Source organism: Vanellus vanellus (genome assembly GCF_965231255.1).
Source record: "Vanellus vanellus genome assembly, chromosome: 4".
NCBI classification, from domain to species: domain Eukaryota; kingdom Metazoa; phylum Chordata; class Aves; order Charadriiformes; family Charadriidae; genus Vanellus; species Vanellus vanellus.
Genome location: NC_138909.1, coordinates 63,822,145 through 63,838,217, shown reverse-complemented (window position 1 = coordinate 63,838,217; position 16,073 = coordinate 63,822,145).

The following is a 16,073-nucleotide window of genomic DNA, read 5'->3' as shown; positions in this document are numbered from 1 at the left end:
AAACATGATTTCACATCTGTATTTCAGAAGACAATTGCTGAAGTTGCAATATATTTCTTGACGCCAGCAGTTAATAGTTAGGTCTTTGTTTATTGTTAGCTATTACATCAGACCTTCTACCAAAGTATACTTAAAGTATGTTAAGATAAGCAACGGTCCACAATAAACTGGCAATACTTAAGGCTGAAATAATAATAGTTACATTATTATCCTTCATTCCTTATAAGATCTAGGGGGCTATTATTTGACAACCTAGAGAATCAAACAGTTCCTGGAGAGAAAGAGAGGATTAGTTAGGCAAAGCAGCTACAGAGTTCTACTACATCCACAAGAAGGTTAAAAAAAAAAAAAAAAAAAAAAGAAAAAAAAGTTTTTCTTAAAGTGAAACAAGACCACTGAAGTTTATAGTTTCTGCAACCCATGCTGAGTGGTCAGGATGAGAGTGAGGAAATAAAAAGTCACAAGTAGAGACCTAAAGTGCTGCTTGTTTATACACATTTCATAGAAGTCCAACCATGTGAACGGCACAGGTAGCACTTAAAGCAATGCAAGTCGTGGCCATTTTTCTCTTTCTCCCTTGGTTCAGCCCAGAATCATCTTCAGCTAATCAAATCAGAGACAACAAAGAATTTCAGAGTTGTTATTTACAAAACAGGTGCCCAATTATCTAAAATTAACGCAGTTTACACCAAGTGAGAGAAGTTATTATATACAATGCATCAAAGTGCTATGAAAAAAAAGTGAGAATTCAATACCAACTACAGATTGGGAAAGGGAGGGAGGTGAAGATTCGCTTAAAAAAAAAAAAAAAAAAAAAAAAAAGAAAAACGTTGAGTAGCTCTGAGTGGTCAAAACCAGTTATGGAAAATTTGCAACTACGCTGAAAAGTTTGTTCAGCTTTGAATTTTGCAGCAAGGCAGCAGCAGGCCAGACCTGAACATGGGTGGCTTCGTGACCCCCACATGGTGCTGCTTCCCAGTCCACACAGTGACGAACATCCCAGCCCAATATACAGGCATGAGTGCGTGATTAAAGTTATATATTAATAGACATTAAAAAGTCATATCTTGCTATAGAAGTCTTATTCAGTGATAGAGGGGCCAGTACATGGCAATTAGTCCTGGCACACTGATTACATGCTATAAGTATACCCCCTGTCAGGACTTCTATATTCTCCTTCGAGCTACTGGGAAAGCATAGATGGTCTTTAAAAGCACACGAGAAACATGGATTATCTGTGAAGAGATTTGTTTTATAGCAGATTCTTATCTGTGTAAGATGTCCCCACTGACTGATGGACTATGGCATTTAACACTGGCTGACTGTTGACCCTTATCCTGGGTGAAATGCAGCACAAGGGGTACACAGCAGGTTGAATAAGCTTTGGCTGAGGAATTGCACCTGCACACCCTCTCCTCCCTCCCATAAATTCATGAACTGCATTAAAAAACTGGGATTAGAAAAAGAACAGAAGTGAAAGAAAAAGCTGGAATTTTTGAAGAACAAGCCAGAACTACAGACTGACGAGGGGATTCCAAGCATGGAGCAATGTCCTATGCTGTCTTCGAAGATTTAGGTGACAGGAGCAATTCCTGAATAATCAGCAGAATATCATAAATGAAGAGAAAGCAGCTACTGGGATATAGATGTGCTGGAAATGCATCACAGCTTGGATGTTCATGAAAAGACCTGACTTCTATGCCAGCGGGCCAAATTATTATTTCCAGTAAAAAAGTAACAGCTAATCTATGCCTAAATACAAGGTGTCAGTGTTAAATACAGCCGTGTACAGGTATCAAAACCAAAAAATACCAGGACTAATGAGCAGCTGAAAATGGAAAGGAAAAGATCACTTGCATAATTGTAGAACGTACTTATGTTACAGTAAACATTAGATGTGTTTGAAAAAAAAAAATAGAAAAAAAAAATAAAACCGCACACAAAACCCACACATAAACAACAAAACCCTCATCCACTTGCTGTAGATTGGATACTCTGAGGCATTGAGGTTCCAAATTTAAATTGCACAAGTGCTATGTGCCCATTGACTTGGGTTGTTTAGTAAGTGTTATCAGACACTCATCCACCTTTGGGCATCTGAACAGCCCCTTGGAGGAAAGCCGGGTGCAGCACATTCATTTATAACTCCCTCTTTGGTGATCTTTCCTCTCTGCTAACGAATTCCTTGACCTTGCTTCCCTCCCCAGTTCGCATTTTCTGATTCCTGTTGTTCTGCTTCATTTGTTCCTGTTGACCTCACCTTAATCACTCATCAACCATCTACATATTGCCATTTGCTCTTATCAGTTCTGCCAGGTGAACAGGAGGAAGCACAAGTTCATTAGCGGAGCCTAGTACCGTTTTATGACAGTCCACCAAAGTAGGAACCAAGATACCCGCATGGCATTTTCTATCTTTTCATTATGGCATGGCCCGAGTCATACATTTACACAGCAAGCATCTTTAATTGTACAAATTCAAAACAAACCTCCCTATGTAGATGAACTAATGAAGCCAGGCTCCACTACCTGGCTGTGAGTAGTTAAACTCTTCCTGGCAATCTGGTTGCCTCATGTACTACTTGTTGGGACCAGTCCCGGTCCATAAAAAACCCAAATGGTGCCCAGCCATTGTCTAGGAGGATTCTACTCAAACAGGCTCAAGTTAGGCCAGGAAGCACACGACCGAATAGCCAAGATGATCATGAGCCAGTGCCCGAGCATATCCTTCAGGCCTTGTTTAGATTAATTGCGCAGACAAACCGAGACTGCTGGCCTCTGTTAAAGGCTGTGAGACTCCATTCCACTCCCAAGCAACTCCTGTAAGATTAGTCCCTCTGGTTCCACCAACCTGTTTATCAATGTGTGCCTTCCAGCAGTTCAGAGCCGTTTTGAAGTCTTGCTTTCTTGAGAGCAGCGTGCTCAGCAGGTGTTTGTAGACCACAGGACAGCCTTTCCAAAACACACCAGTACTGACTGATTGGAATGATAAATCAAAGTCTCCACCCATGCTTTACCTCACTCCAGGAAGACCAAAGTGTAGTTTTCCTCTTCTGCTCTGCAGAGTTGGTTAGCGGCAATAACACTGTCCCTGCCTCCTCTTCCCCTACCAACTCCACCTGCTGTCCTACCCAGCTGCCAAGGTTTAGAGGCTCACATCTCACAGAATGGTCAGGGTTGGAAGGGAACTCTGGAGATCATCTAGTCCAACCCCCCTGCCAGAGCAGGCTCACCTACAGCAGGTTGCACAGGACGGCGTCCAGGCAGGTTTTGAATATCTCCAGAGTGGGAGACTCCACCACCTCTCTGGACAGCCTGTGCCAGTGTTCTGCCACCCTCAAAATAAAGAAGTCCCTCCTCATGTTGAGATGGAACTTCCTATGTTCAAGCTTGTGCCCATTACCTCTTGTTCTATCACTGGGCACCACTGAAGAAAGACTGATCCCATCCCCCTGGCACTCTCCCTTTAAGTATTTAGGTATTGATAAGATCCCCCCTCAGTCTTCTTTTCTCCAGATTAAAAAGACCCAAGTCCCTCAGCCTTTCCTCATAAGAAAGATGCTCCAGTCCCCTAATGATCTTTGTAGCCCTTTGCTGGACCCTCTTCAGCAGTACCCTGTCCTTCTTGAACCGGGGAGCCCAGAGCTGGACACAATACTCCAGGATGTGGCCTCACCAGGGCAGAGTAGAGGGGGAGGATGACCTCCCTCGACCTGCTCATCAGTGTCACATTGCCCTTCTAAGCCAGCTCAAGTTGCACATAGACAGCTATTCTGATTTCATATTCGAGTCAGCCACAGCATGCTGGTCCCAGAAAACAAGCTAACCTCTTTGATTCAGTTGGTTACAATACTAACAGGGGAAATCCAGGTACACCTACTGTAATGAAAATAGCTAGAGTTGTCTAATTAAACAAATATGAGAAATTGTGGTGAATCAGACATCTTTCCTCTAGATAGTCTTAAATCTTTACTGCTCAGCTGTGTCTGGTTCCAAGCAATAATAAGTTATATATTAAAACACCAGCAGCCTTCAGAAGCACCAATAGGCCAATATTTAGGAGTTATTTTACTGACCTGGAAAGCTGCAATAGAATAGAGACATGAATCCAAATATTAAATAGCCTAGAGTAATTCTGGCCAAGCTCTTCAGACTAACAGCATCGCCCAAACAAATTGCCCAGGGAAGTTGTGTATGCCCCATCCCTAGAAGTGTTGAAGGCCAAGCTGGATGGGGCTTTGATTAAGCTGGTCTAGTGGGAGGTGTCCCTGCCCATGGCAGGAGAGTTGGAACTAGATGATCTTTAAGGACCCTTCCAACCTAAACCATTCTACGATTCTCTGATTAAAAGCAGTCTCCTACACTCATTAAAAGCATGTAGATGTCCTTAGAGAGGCCAAAATCCACAGCAGAAGCAACAGCCATGGAGAGATAACCATGGCAAGTGCAGATGCGACCTCAGAGGCTCTCGGGGCCAGGGTCCAGAGGCAGTCTGGCAGGGGTGTTGCTGCACAGCCTGTTTCTCGGGCTCTCCTAGGGCAAACTCTTCTATCCCACGTACGTGACACTGCCTTATTGTGCTCTGCAAACATACCCTCTGTGCCTTTCCAACGTTAAAGGAGATAAAAAGCTTCACTTTCATATCTTGTGTATCCGTTGAGAATACACGGGAGATCCTTGGCACTTGGATACTATCAGCACCACACAGGTTTGCACAGAGGAACTGCATATGACGGAGTCAGTTACATCAATGCCAATATCAGGGATAGGGAACACCTTGTTCAGCATTTTGAGTAATAAAATGCGTATGCACCACCTTTCCAAGTAAGCTGTATTACGCCACGCGCTAATTCAGTTAGCAAGGGGAAGGGGGGAGGGGGCGGGCAGTGGAAAAAAAGTGAAGAAAAAAATAAATAAGGATACCCTCCAAAGCCCTACCTTGTGCCTATTTATATCTTGTCCCCCATACCATTATCCTCAGAATATTTAGATTCTCTTGTGATGCCTTAAATGCTTGTTAAGGGTATGTGCATAAAATAAAGTCATAGAATGGTTTAGGTTGGAAGGGACCTTAAAGATCATCTAGTTCCAACCCCCCCACCCTGGGCAGGGACACCTCCCACTAGACCAGGTTGCTCAAAGCCCCATCCAGTCTGGCCTTGAACACCTCCAGGGATGGGGCATCCACAACTTCCCTGGGCAACCTCTTCCCTCTTTCAGTTGGAGTAATTCTTATGGTCGTAGGTCTGCCTATAAAAGCCATAACAGATGAATTCCCTCAGGCACCCACCTACCACACCACCACTTGCAGAGGAAAGCAGAAATTCAGATATCTACCTGCTACTTTGTGTATCTGCCTCATATAATTCCAGAACTATTTGAAGGGCTGAAGATGGGAGGCTGTGTTTATTAAAGGCCCCTATTGCAAATATGTAAAGAAATATGTAAAGATACATACAATCAATTCTTTCACTGAGTCCAGTAAAAGGATTTTCTTTGACACCTTCAAAATGTTGTGCTAGTGTTAACAGCTACACTCCCAGGACAAAAAGAGGTTCAGCTTAAGATGCAGCTTTTGAAGATACACCATATCAATGCTACTTAACTGAAGAATGATTCTTCTACAAACTCTTAGATATTTGTTTCACCCTTGATCTCCTCCACACACAAAACCGTCATGCCAGAGTCTTGTGCTTTAAATTGCAGGTAGCTGAAAGAGAAAGCCATCTTCGTTTGGCTGTGAATAAACTGAAGCAAGGGAAAAGAAGAAAAGAGAAGGACACACCCAGGAAAAAAAAAAAAAAAAAAAAAAAAAAAACACACACTACAAAACCAAACCACCCAAACCCCACAGTCACTGGAGTCCTGAGAGTCTTCCAAAGCCTTTTACTGTCTCCATCACTCTTCTATCCAGGAAAAAAAAAAAAAAAAGAAAGAAAGAAAGAAAAAGAGCGATTCTCTGGGTCTTTACTGCAGTTCTCTGATAAATACAGACGTACGTTCATTAGCACGGGTGAAATAAATTCATGAGGTGCATAATACACACTGCAAGACAAGTGTATTTTACCTCCATCAGATTAAGAACGTCAAGTCATTCTCAGTGTCCTCCTTCAAGGCTTCTGCTTGCTAGAGGTAAACAGAAGAGCGTGTCCTCAGGTTTTGTGTCTCACCGATAAAAAAAGGTAATGAATTAGAGTTTCCCTGAACATTTGACTTCCAGATGAAATATTTTACACGTTCAGCAGGACAGTTTCTGATAGAAATGGGTTATTGTTGCAAAAAACCCTGGACTTTATACCACCACGCAAATAAGACAGAGTACTCCTGAGCAGTTCCCCTCACCATAGAGAGAAACATCACATGACTATCCTTGTGTTTTATGACAGAAAACTGAATTACTCTGCTAGACTGACTGTAAATATGAGCCTTTACAGGAGTATTTTTCCTATTCAAAGGCCATGGGTGAAAGACCCATGGGCCTCGGCACGTGAGAGTGTTCAGGAGTTAAAGGGCAAATGTGGGAGCTGAACGTCAAACTTCATTAAAAGTTAATATTTCTAACTATTTCTTCCACATGAAGAATAGTTACATTCTCAGTCCAAGCCTTTTCCTGCCTTACAAGCTGGAATTTAGACATCTAGTTTTTGTTGACATCTGGAATTAAGCTCCCAAACCCATTTGAAATACCTGTCCTTATTTTTGCCTAATTTGCTCTAGCACTCTTTAAGGTGCGGAGAAATAGCAATAAGGAACTCAAAACTCAGAGATATTTGTGGTACATCTTTCTGACTAACTTTGATTACTGGTTACTGCAAATGCCAAAAAACTGCCCATGTGGAAGTCCCCCAGTGCCCAGCACATCCAGGAATCTGCTACTCTACTGTTGCCTCTCTCTATATATAAAAATATAAATAAATAAATGAGACATGTATACCTAGTACACTGGTAGGACTGTGTGGTTATCTACTGTCTTCATATAAAAAGGCAGCTTTTTTATTATCAGAAACAGCTTTGTGACTGGAGAACCCACCAAGGATGAAGCAGCACTCAACAACAGCCTCTTAGTCCAAGGAAGTCCGTGTCCGCATCTCTCACTCCACAGAGAGCTGCCCTGCCCCAACAAGTTATTGGTAAATCAGAGAGAAATGTGGAAGTCTTGTCAACATCAGCTGCATTTGGGCCACAGGAGATACGGATGGGAGCTTGGCTTTGTAACGTGTCCAGTCCGTAAGCATTCTCAGGAGTTGTTTTACACTCCGGTGTTATCCTAACCCAAACCCTGCGTTTTGGGCGCTGCTGGTATTTGCACGTTCTCTCAGTTGCTGCCTAGTCCTCTGGAAACCACTACAGGGGTAAGATTTCTACAGGAGGTGACACGCAAAACCATCAGCTTGCTGGAGGTGCCAAGGGGACGTGCAAGGCTGCCCAGCCTAGCAGCCACCAACACATGGCCCCACCCAGCAGGATGACTCCCCATTTTTGGAGTTTGGGTTGTTTTTTTGGGGGGGGTTGTTTGGGTTTGTTGTTTTTTTTTTTGGTGGTGGTGGGGGGTTGCTTTACTGATGTGCCTGATCTGGGATACATATACCTAATGCTTTTCCCAAAAGACTAACAGGAAAAAAAGCAGCCACCACCTCCCTGTTACACCAATAGCCCCTAAATTCAGCAATCTAAATTCATATCTCTTTTCTGCTTGTAGCTTTTGAGCCAGCCCTAGGCTGGAAACAGCCAGGAGAGCGGGATCAAGTGCCTGAAGCAGTATGGCCACCTCACATCATCATGGAAGTGACAATCCACACACACCGTATTGCCATGCAGTGTATCAACTATGCCACGTGCGGCTGCAGTACTACCTGTTTGTACTACCAGGCTGAAGGATCTCAGCACCACGTTGCACCAACCCTCGCCTCATTGCCCTCTCCAACAGACGGCTTCCCATGCCACGGGTGGTTCCTCTCTCAACTCCTTAGCTTCCCTTCCTTTGCACAGAGGTGTTCAAACACCTGAAGCAAGTCAGTGTAATGCCAAAAACTGTGGTGCTTCAGCTTTCCTTCCAGGACAGGAACTCTGCCACTCAAGGCAAACCAAAACAGGTGTGATTCTTGCTATTAGTAAATGTAGTATTGCCTCACAAACTTGAGTTAACCACAACATAGTGTTCATCAACTCCATTTTGTTTCTGTAATCCAGTATACGGCATATATTTTCAGTGAAAGGACTTTCAGGTAATGAATAACAGGTTATGATCCTCCAGCACATCAAGACCTTTGCTACAGTAATGTTTTCTGCACGTTTATCTTGGCGTGCAATATATTTAGAACAGTAGTTGCCATAAGTGACTATCTGATTATCAAATGATTTGGTCAGAATGTGGCCTAATCTCCTGTCAAAAAAGTACTTCTTTCCATTTACTCCTATCACTGTCATCCAGCAGTTTTCCTAGTCTGCTTGTGGGCTGTCCTGCCAGCCATCAGCCCTGCACAACCCCAACCCAATCTATACGGAGCTCCACCCAAGCAGAGAGTATCTACACCGGGTTTTAAAGAACGCTTTGCAACCTCAGTAAGGCTCGTACCCTCTTCAATCCCTTGGAGAAACCAGCACTCCCTCTTACCCACTTCACAGCTAAGAAAGCCGTGTCATTTTTAAGTATTTTGTCACACAATACAGCTACAAGGCTGGTTCAATTTCCGTTGCTTTTTATGGACTTGCTGGGCCCTAGGTGACACTGGTTTGGTTCTTCAGATCCCCTATTCTGACACAGCATGAGCTGGGTCTGCTGAGGACTATCAACTAAAACCAGCCCAGACCACACCCAGCAAAGACAACAGGCAGCTAAGGAATAGACCTGCATTGAGGCAATTTTTGGTGGAATTTCCTCATGGCTTTCCTCATTCAGGTCCCTCCCTCCCTCCCTCCCGCGTTTCCCTGTTCTACAGAGGCAAGTGCTGTTGTGGCGTGGACGCCGATGGAACAAGTGCAAACACACAAGGCCAGGCAGAATTCCTACTTCGGACTTCAGCTGGCATCCTAGATGGAGAAGAGTTGCACCCCCAACCTCAGCAGCACCCCTTGTTTCACGGGAAAGCCCCATATCTCAGGGCTGCTCTGCCGAGTTATACCCTTCGCAGGCAGGTGCCCTGACCCTCAGGGGTAGGCAGGCAAAATCAACCCAGGCGACAAGACCTTCCTCAGAGTTATTTATTTAAAACACAAGCCACTGTGCCTACACAACAGCCTTGGGTAATATCTCCTTTACTTAATAATAAGTAGAGTTTCAGCTAGAAGCTCAGTCTTAGGGAGCACACTGGACACCGAGTCTTGTTCTTGCTATAGAAAGAAGCCCTAATAAATCCCAACCGCTACTTTTTTTCCTTCCCTCTCTCCTGGATCTCTCTCCAATTCCTCATGCTTAGATCCAAACAGGTGGATAAATTCAGAGATAAAAACCGTGATTAAAAAACCAAGCAAAACCCCATAAGCACACCTCACCAAAGCCTCTCTTACTGAGCGCAGGAGTTGAGCACACGAGGCGATTCCTGCATTCAAATCCTAGTCTGGCTCTCCCAGCCAGATCATTCCCCAGACACAAGTCAGAAGTTCCTGCTGCTGAAATTCCCCTGGCCAGGTCTCTCAACAAGGTTTCTACCCAACGTTTGCTGCCAGGTACTTCCAACACCACCAACCATACTGAAGCTTCCCTTCCTTTGCTCCAGCAGCTCTGGGGTCAGCGATTGTCCCTCATTCCTTACCCTCCCTTCCCCCCACTTTCTCTGGTTTCATGAGAAAGCGCAACAAGGGGCTGTTCTTGTCCTGACTCGCCTCTTGCATTCCACTGTCCTTCACCTTATCTTGGAAAATGAAAAAAAAAAAAGGCAAAAAGAAAGCCTGCTCAGCAAACACAAATTCAAGTACCCTCCCTGAGCCACAGCTCTAACTCAGCTCCAGACCCATCTCCTGCTGTCCCAGCAACATCCCTACAGATACCTCCTTGGGGAGGGCTGGCAACAAGCTTTTCGTTCCCAGACACTCCTTGCCAATACTTCTCTTCACCAGCATGTCCTGTCTCCCCCATCACCCAGGTGCTGTGCACAGCTTGCATCTGTCTGCACATCCTTCGCATGCTGTTTTTCTGGGGAAGAGGTTTCTCCATCCATCCCCAACTAAAACTCTCAGCACTTCAGTGCCTGCAACAGTCTTTTAGATAAGTTGGCCGCGTTGTGTAGCGATGGCAACCAGCGATAGTCAGCCACATTTTATGCCTCTTTTTCCCCACAAGAAAAAGCACAAGCTTTCTTCAGAAAGACAAGCATTCTGCTCTGTATTTAGAAGCACCTAAAGCACAGAAATCCAATCCATCCCTCCAAAAGCATTACAGAAATAATGAGCCATAAGGACATGTAGATATCTATTACTCCACTTGTTTTTCCTCTCCTAGGGACAGCATGAAGTCTTAACTAATGTTTATCCATCAATACCACTACACTGCTAGCTGCAGACAGAATTGCAGGTTTTATTTATACACAAAATGTTCACAGAAGTTAGCTTGTGACCAGGGAAGGGGGAGAAATTAAAAACACACCTACAGTAAATATCAAGGAGGTGATCCTCAATGAGTACATCTTTCAGAACACCACTGATGTGCCCAACCAAGCAAAAGTATCCTTCCCTTCCCCCAAATCTCCTCCGCTTCAAGAAAACACTCACTCTGAACAGACATCTCCCTCCCTTCTGCTACAGTACTATAGATTAGCTATAGATTCAGACCAGCTAACTGCTGCTAAATGATAAAAAAATTCAACACTTACCTCCTCATTAAACAGCCACAGTCTGAAACTACATACCTCCAAGACCATCCTTGCCTACCATGAGCTAATCTTCAGACACCTAAATACATAGCAGTTTCTGGCTCATACCCTTAAACCAGAAGCTGACTGCCCATAACAAGGTTTTTCTTCAGTCACTTTTCAGCTGTTTTCTATCATTCCCTTTTGCTTTAAAGCATGACCAGCTGTGCCCCAGAAGCCCTGATTTAGTTATTTGAGATACTTGTTCTCTCCAGGGCAGTTTTCCCTCATCCTTTCTAAGCTGAAAAGCTGCTTGAAGCATTTAGGGGTGAAAAAATTCCCCAGCCTGTCTTGAGTGGTGTCAATTTGTAACCCCACAGATATAACATAACATTTTGAGTGTTTTTTTATTATTTTCTATTTCTACTTCATTTGTATGTGTGGAAATACACGTCGATATTTTAAAAACCAGTTACACCTACTTGTGATATCTTACACAGCATCAATTATCCTGCTGGTCACTTCCAGACCTAAGACGACGAAATGCCTGTCGTACAACGTGCACGTTCAGGCACAGGCACGCTTGGAAAGCTGTATCCTACAGAGGCCAAGGCCCATGCCTGTTCCTGAGGTGACCAAGGTACCTGGCCAAGGTGAAGCAATTTTAAATTCCTCTGGGATTTCCATCTAGGAGAATAGCCAAGACATTTCAACAGCTGGTGGTGAAATGGCCCTTTCTACTGATCAACCGGGAAATTCATTCTCAGCGCTGTGATATTTTTCATTAACCACAGTCTGCTTTGTTGAAGACGCTGTACGTATGCTGAAGGAATTCTGCTGTTTAGTCTCCCTTGTCATCTTTTAAAAGGTTGCTAAACCTTTTTAAATGCTAAATTTTATGTGATAGCACCAAATGTTCACTCTCTAGGGAAGAACAAGGCATTTTGCCAAACCGATCTGTCTGATGTTTTGGCTTCAATCTGCTCCTGAGCAAAAGAGGGGGGAGGCCCCACTGAGCTGTCTGCGTGCTGCCCGGTGCCTGAGCCAGCCCCAAGCCCTGCATCCAGGTGGCCAAACCCCTGGGAACCGAGGTGCCCTCAGGACCCGACAGCCCCACCATGCTGGTGAAGCGAGTACGTGGACAGCCCCAGGAGAACATACCTGGCTGTTGCATCGTGCTGTATCTCCCAATTCTTTACTACCCTACAAATGCTCTAACACACAACAGGGGTTACACTTTGCCTTTGTGGATGTTCCAGCTGAGTCATCCTTCCAGTTCTCACCAGCTCAGCTTTTTGACCCAGAATAGCTTCTGTGATATTATCTAAATTGTCCCTGTAGGAAGATTTTTTCATCGATTGAACCTCTCATTAATTACTTTTATTAAAAAATTACCCTGTGGTGTGTCCTGAAACAGATCATCAATTAGGAGTGACGATGGCTGAGTAAACGTAGCTTAAAACATTCCTCCCGGTACGGCGTGACAGGTCTTCCCCTGCAAGGCACTGCTGCGCAACAAGCTGATACGACGTGAGAAAGCCCCAAAGCTCTGCACTAAACTGCGGTATGCTGAAATTCAGCCCTGTCATCTGTTACACGTGGCTGAGACATCTCAACAGCTTTAAAAGTTGCCTCTCAGGGCTTATACTTCTCTGACTCACATCCAAGAGGGGCAGCTGAGTATGGCTTGGGAACAAGTTAGTTTTACCAACAGAGGAGGAGTGTTCGTGCTGCTCTCAGGCAATATCCATATCCGTCACAGGACAACTAGTCACAACAGTAGAAGACGACTTAATAAGCAGAATCTCCAAAGTCACCAGGAACCAGGCCTTTTATGACCCACACAATTAATCTGTGTGACTATTTTTCAGTTACTGATTTCAACAGTATTGTTTCCTAGCTGTATACATCTCAGCTTTATTGTCATCCGTCCCTGCTTGCTTTTTCACCGGGGATGTTCTTCCAGTTGCAGATTTATGTCCTAAATGTACCAGCATGCAGTGCTTGCACCCAACACATCAGCACCCTTCTGTGTGTGTATATACCCGAGGAGAGATGGCCTGGCTGCCATCCTGCAGAAGGAGAGAGGTCTTCTCCATCCCTCCCCAAGCAGTGCCCAGGATGAAGCCCTGTGATGGGGTGCCCCTGAACACTGGGTTGCTTTGTCTCCTCAGCAACCTCAGTGCATGCTTGGAGTTCACTTTATTGAGGGCTTTGTTGGACTGTGAATGCATGGCTGGTGGTCTCCTACCTGACCAGGAGGTATGGACAGAAGCTGCTCCGTCACATCTGTGACCATCTGATGTATCCAGAGAAGGACCCCAAGCTCCATGGGCCTGGGCTTAGCATGCCTTGCTGTGCTCACCAGGTGTTTTTTTTCACTCCGAAGGAAGTAAAATGGATTCCTTTCCCTGCATTTCAAGCTAGTGTTGAAATTGCTGCTGATGAATCCAAAGAGATCTCAGCTTGCTGTGATGTATATGTAGTCATTTACCCACCAAGTCCAACCTGTCACCTAGCCCCAATATCAAATTTCACCTTATCTGACCCTCAGAAGTTCTGCCGTATTTTGGAGCTCTGTTCCTCCAGCCCCACTCCTGCCCTGTCTGTGATTCCTCAGCCCCCAGCATCCCAGGCTTGCAGTGTCAAGGAGGGAGGGGACAAAATGAAGTATCATTCCCTGCTTCCCATCCCTCTGAGCAAACATCAGCTTGGGGGTTCCTTGGTTCAAGAGCATCGGCATGTTTGAGGTGAGGGCAGAAGAGCTGTCCCAAGCATACAGGACTGAAGGCAGAGATGGGATCCTACCTGAGCCACAATGAGCTGCTTGGGATTTTTCCTGCTCCTTTCCTTTGTCCCCTTTCCATGAGAGAGGTGTCAGCTCTGAGGGCAGTGAGGACATGTCCAGCCTGGCCAAAGGTGGCAGCCAAGCTAAGCAGATTTTCCTGGGATACACTTAGACCTCCTAAGTTTCTTTCAACTTCCAGCATACGAGCCCACGAGCTGAGCCATTGTGCTGCCATTTTCATCAGAAGTGCTCTTTGTGTCATATCTGTCCTCAAGCATGGGCTAAGGGATGCTCTGCATCTAGTGGGCAGGAGTAGCCATATGCTACTCTGTAGTCTGCTGGGGAGTGTTTGAGACTCTGCTCTAGCACAGTCTTTGAGGAAGACAGACAAATTACATTGATAGGTACCTTTAAAAATATCTTTTCGGGCAATGTAACAGCTGGAAGCAACAAGCAAGAGTCAATACCATATGTTTGTATTACAGAGCAACACCAGAGCTAGCCTTCTGCTGGCAACCGTTTGAGATCCAGTGCCTCAGGCCATTGCATTAGTCAGGTAAAATAAGGCTTAATGCTACCCTAGTTCACACGTGCACCAATTTTCCTAATGCCAATTATGGTTGCATGTTGCTTAACCAAGGGCAGTGTTTGGTCCATAAATTGTTTGCATGCCCTGTAATTTATGCTTTTTGCATTGTGTAAAAAAACCCGATCTATCAACTGTGGTGTTGGTTGCAAAATATCTTCTCCTGTAATTACCCTGATTGCTTATGCTGTGGTAACGTGTCCTTAGAGGTTGAGCAGTGTAAAAAGATTGATACACCCCAAAAGTGTAAATGGCAATTAGGGAATTTCATCAGGTGCTGAGTAAGACGGAATGTTTGTCACATTTTAATGCTAGCCTTCGCTCTGTTTCTCCGTCTTGTTGAAACACTCGGATCTCAGTTGTTAGGGGAAACGTGCCTAGGGACAGCTCAATGAAAATCAGTATAATTACCATCCAATATGCAAAGTAAACATGCAGCTTTCTCATACGAATCACGTGTTTCCTTCATAGTAGGATTGCAATAAAGGGACTAAGATCTACAGAGTATTCACTGTAAAAGTATCATGAGTGGGTTTACGCATACAGTGTCACGCCTTTGGCATGTGGCAACACCAGGACTGGCCATTAGCTAGAGAAAAAAACATCCGAATGCAGACAAAGTGCTTGCATGGAAGCACAGCCTATTGAAATTACTCAGCTGAAGTGTGGCCTGGCATTCCCTGCTATCTGTGTAGAGTATATCCGCCCTTACGCAGTTTCTGAAATAGTGGATTTTTGCTCAGTCCTGCTCACTATTTATTTTTAATTGAGGGGGTGTGCTGTCGTGTGTTGATTAAGCTGTCTCGGGGACCTGACTGGGTGCCCACCACTACGTGGTCAGCTGAAGAAAGAGATGCTGAAGCATTTACCCTGCATTTCTGACTAATGAGAACCCTTCATGGTGGTAGGCCTCGTGCAGTTAAATGCAGTGTTATCAAGAATTTGATACTGGGGGAAGTGAACATGAAATTTCAGCAGAGGGTAAAAAAGCACAGGAGCACCAGGAGGAGCTGTGGACAACATGGTTAAGTTGTAAACAGAGGAAGAGGTCAGAGACCAGTCACAGGAGCAAATAGGCAATTAGCTGAAACATTATTTTGAACATTTGGAAGGTTTCCAATCAGCGCAGCGTTTCATGACATACCTGCTGTTAAATCCCATAGGCATTGCTGAACTTTGCCCCAGGTAACTCCCCAAAGAGTTTGGAAAGGGTGAGATGGATGGCACAACCTGTACGTGTTTCCTGGATGCTCTTTGATTCCTGATTGAGGAATGGAGGGTGGTGGCATGCAGAACTACAGTATGTCTGCATGGGTGTAAGAAGGAATAAGTTTTAAAATCACAGACATAGGGTGCTTACTGCTTCCATTTTTAGAAGATGACAGTTTACACGGTAGTGCATAAATATTTGCATTCTAAGAAATACTTCTGTTATCTTCATTTCACTAAAATATGGTGCAGTTGGGAATAACAGTTGCTTTTGGGGCTGGTTCCTCAGCTACTGTTGAGCTTACAGTTAGGAAATCTAATGGCCCTTTTTAATAATCTTCAAGGCATTTAAGCAATACTTTGTATTTCTCTCCATCTGCTTAATTTTTAAGGTCTATAGATCACATGTGATTAAAAAAAGGAGCAAGATGGCCATTGTTGCTCAATCATCAGCCAGACATCGTTCACGTCATGGGAAATAAGAAGCATTTTGTAAACGCTCTGTTGGCCATCTTTCATGTAGAAGGGAGAATCTGAGCTGAGTATAGTGATACATATAATTCCCTATAACTCATCGTGCATCCTGTTGTTAAAACAGCCCTGGCTTTGCTCTCCCATGCTTGCCTTCGCTGAGGACAGCCTGCAGAACCCTGTCGGAAAATCTCTTGACCCACACAATTGCACTGGGCAACTATTTTTATTTT